The sequence below is a fragment of the Crocuta crocuta genome, unplaced genomic scaffold, assembly GCF_008692635.1.
Source record: "Crocuta crocuta isolate KB4526 unplaced genomic scaffold, BGI_CrCroc_1.0 scaffold334, whole genome shotgun sequence".
Taxonomy (NCBI): Eukaryota; Metazoa; Chordata; class Mammalia; order Carnivora; family Hyaenidae; genus Crocuta; species Crocuta crocuta.
In genome coordinates this window covers 5,223,142-5,227,607 of record NW_027533260.1, presented here as the reverse complement: position 1 = coordinate 5,227,607, position 4,466 = coordinate 5,223,142, and positions in this window count along the sequence as shown.

Below are 4,466 nucleotides of genomic sequence, written 5' to 3'. Positions count from 1 at the left end.
GCTCCCACCCGCCCCCCCCTTCCCAGAGCAACTTCAGGGCAGGATCAGTTCTCCAGGCCAACTTCATCCGGAGTTTGGAAATGGATCTATGGGGCCATTGAGGCAGGACTATGCCTGCTCTCTGCCCTCAACTGTCTCCTTGTCACTCTGACCTGGACCCCTCTTGTGGTCGCCTTCCCTCTTCCCCCACCTGGTCTCCCTGGGGCTCTTGGAGTGACACAAACTGTTTGTCTTCCCTTTGTTCAGTGCGCAACGTGACATACAGTGTGCACCCCGGCTTGAAGAAACTGCTCCAGCCGGAAGCCGCCCGGAGCGAGTGCCCAGCCCCTGTGGCTCACACTGCTGCCCTCTGTTGGAAAACCCGCGCAGTTCTCTAGCTTTGCTAGCAAGGTGCTCTATTGCCTTCCTCTGGGAAATTGTTTTTAAAAGCTGCAGATGATTCCAGTTATGTGAAGGATGTCCCTTTCCATGCGGCGTCCTTCTGCAGTGCCCAACCGGTACAACTGTTCACGCCGAGTCGGCTTCTGCCCTTGTATATTCCTTGGTGCTAACGTGTAGTGTGTAGTTTTCTAGAGTTTTATTTGGCACCATTCTTTTTCTGAGGGGGCAGGGGTTATTCTTGAGGCAACGTTTTTCTCTTAATCACCTATACACGTACCGCCATATTTATACTGATGGGAGTCGCATGGCCTCTTGTACTTCAGTTTCAGCTGCCGAACCCTTAAAAAAATTTTTTTTTAAATGTCTTTATGTTATTTTGAGAGACAGAGACAGAGAGCAAACAGGGGAGGGGCAGAGAGAGAGGGAGACACAGAATCCAAAGCAGGCTCCAGGCTCTGAGCTGTCAGCACAGATCCGGACACGGGCTTGAACCCACAGACTGTGAGATCATGACCTGAGCTGAAACCAAGAGTCCGACGCTTAACCCACTGAGCCACCCAGGCGCCATTGTTGTTGTTGTTGTTTTAATCTAAGTTATACAAAGTCAAATAGTTCTGCAGGGATTGTTCATGAAAATGGTATACCCCCTTGGGGAGCCTGGGTGGCTCAGTCGGTTAAGTGCCAACTTAGCCTCAGGTCATGATCTCACCATTCGTGAGGTCAAGCCCCGGGTTGGCCTCTGTGCTGACAGCTCAGAGCCTGGAGCCTGCTTCAGATTCTGTGTCTCCCTCTCTCTCTGCACCTCCCCTGCTCATGCTCTGTCTCTCTCTCTCTCGCAAAAATAAGTAAACATTAAAAATAAAAAAGAAGAAAATGGTATACCCCCTTCTCATTTCCAGTTCCATGGAGCAGGGTTTCTCAACATCTGCCCTACTGACGTTTGGGGCCAATAATTCCTTGTTCTGGGGGCTGTCTGAACATTGTAAGGTACCCAGCACCATCCTGGCCCCTACCCACTAGATGCTGGTAGCACACACCATCCAGCTGTGATAACCAAAAATGTTGCCAAATAACCCTCTAGGATGCAAAATCACATCTGGTTAAGAACCATTGCCCTGGAGGTTGCCACTTTCAACTATAAAAAATATGTATATAACTCATGCTTTTAGGTACCATGTTAATAATATACATCTTGATTTGTCAGGTTTAGCCACTATCTAGTGATTACCCCATAATGGAAGATGAGGATTATTTGTTGTTCACAGACACCTGTGCCCACACCGCCAACACACACCCTCCCCAGCCTCCCATCCCCAGGTGTATTTCATAGATGTGGCTACATCAATGTGCATATGAAAGCACTGTCCATGGTCAAGTCGTGTAGTGGGCTATGATGATCATTTCTTTTCTTTAACAGCTTTTTATTCTTCCTGGAGTTAGTCATTGCCTTGATTTTTCATCTGCATGGGTTGCTACCTACTTATGGATACTTCAACTCCAAACTGTAATCCAAATACATAAAAAATTTCAAGGAATTTCATCTTTTTTTAACGTCATCTTAATGTCATAAATTGAATCATAGAGTTGTTCTAGAAAAGTTTGTTTTTATTTATTAATTTTTAACGCTTATTTATTTTTAAGTAATTTCTACACCAAATGTGGGACTCTAACTCACAACCCCAAGGTCAAGAGTCGCGTGCTGTACTGACTGAGCCAGTCAGGTGCCCCAGCAATTTTATATTCTTTTTTTTTTAATGTTTATTTTTTGAGAGAGAGGGATCATGAAAGGGGGGAGGGGAAAGAGAGTGGGAAGAGGCACAGAGGATCAGAAGATGGATCTTCTCTGAGAGCACCAAGCCCGATGCGGGGCTCAAACTCACATACAGTGAGATTATGACTTGAGCCAAAGCCAGTCACTTAATGGACTGAGTCATCCAGACGCCCCAGCAATTTTATCTTCTTGAAGAAATTTCTCCAAGAGCCTTCTGTCTTGCTTCTGTTTGCACTGATTACCTGTGGCTTCTCTTTCTCTTTCTCCTAGGAAGCGCCTGTTTTCATGTGTCATATGAAATGTCATAGCATTTTTTTGGCTTGTGCCTTCATTTTGTTGGTGAATATGCTCCATTAGCTTCCTCAGAAAGGAGGCGTGGGGACATGGGTGGAGACTTTTTGGCCCTGCTTTCCATCAGTTATGTGACTTTGGGTAAATAGTTTCATTTCTCTTACCCTCAGTTTTGTAGCTGTAAAATGGGTGTCTATAGGGGTGCTTGGGTGGCTCAGTTGGCCAAGTGTCTGACTCTTGATTTCAGCTCATATCTTGATCTTTGGGTCATAAGTTCAAGTCCCGCATGGGGCTCCATGCTGGGCATGAAGCCTACTTTAAAAAATAATAATAGGGGCGCCTGGGTGGCTCAGTCAGTGAAGCATCCAACTGCGGCTCAGGTCATGATCTCACAGCTTGTGAGTTCGAGCCTCGCATTGGGCTCTGTGCTGACAACCCAGAGCCTGGAGCCTGCTTCCGATTCTGTGTTTCCCTCACTCTCTCTGTCCCTCTCCCTCTCACGCTCTGTCTCTCTCTCTGTCTCTAAAAAAAAACTAAATATTTAAAAACTTTAAAAATAATAATAATACTTAAAATGGGCATAAGTATTTTTGCTATTAGGACAATAGAATGAGATAATACACATAACCCTAACTTGTACACTCCATAAGTATTGGCTGTTATTATCAGACATAGACAAAGCAGAAGAGAAATGTAGTTTAAAAATTTATAATTTTAAATATTACTTCCAGAGCAATGCAGATGCTCATTTTATAAAATTTAGAAAGAGGCTATTTGTGTATTATTCTGGAATTAGAGGAAGTTGTTTGAGACTAACCATGCAAATAAGGCCAATGAGAAAAGCTGGATAAAATCTTTTATTTATTTTCTTAAGTTTATTTATTTATTGGGGTACCTGAGTGGCTCCATTGGTTAAGCATCTGGCTCTTGGTTTAGGGTCAGGTCATGATCTCATGGTTCACGGGTTCGAGCCTTACATGGGGCTCTGTGCAGCCAGTGAGGAGCCTGCTTGGGATTCTCTCTCTCTCTCTCTCTCTCTCTCTCTCTCTCTGCCCCTCCCCCACAAATTCTCTCTCTGTCTCTCCCCTCTGTCTCAGTGCTAACAGCGCAGAGCCCAATGCGGGGCTCAAACTCACAAACCGTGAGATCATGACCTAAGCTGAAGTTGGACACTTAACCGACTGAGCCCCCCAGACACGCACATGGGCATTTTATCATCACACATCATCATTATAAGAAGGATGACTACAGTTTGATAAGATTTTTTGAGGGAGAGAGAGCACACTCACATAACTTTTACTACGGTGTATTGTTGCGATTATTCTATTTCATTATTAGTTATTATTCATCTGTTTCTCAGCCTAATTTATAAATTACACTCTATCATAGGGATGTATGTATCGGAGAAAACATAGTGTATCCGGGGCTCGGTTCTCTCCGCGGTTGCAGGCATCCACTGGGTATCTTAGAATGGACCCTCCATCGAGGATGGGGGAGTATGGTACCTTCCAGTAAGGTTTTGGAGTTTTTCAGCTGTAAATCTTTCCTCCTTGGCTAATTTCTCTTTTTTTTTAATGTTTCTTTTATTTTTTTATTTTTTGAGAGAGTGGTGGTGGGGCAGAGGGAGAGGGAGACACAGAATCTGAAACAGGCTCCAGGCTCTGAGCTGTCCGCACAGAGCCCGACATGGGGCTCGAACTCACGGATCGTAAGATCATGACCTGAGCCGAAGTCAGACACTTAACCGACTAAGCCACCCAGGTGCCCCTTATTAATTTTTTAAAGGAATCTTTATACCCAACGTGGGGCTCGAACTCACTACCCTGAGATCAAGAGTTGCGCTCTCTGCCTGCTGAGCCAGCCAGGCGCCCCGCCTTCATTATCTCTTAAGCGGCAAACTAGGAATCGAAGGAAACTGCCTTAATCTGATAAACAATCTTCAAAAACTCTGCAACTAGCATCATATCTAAAGGTGACGTGTGGAGCGCTTTTTCTGTTAGACTGGGAACAATACAAGGATTTC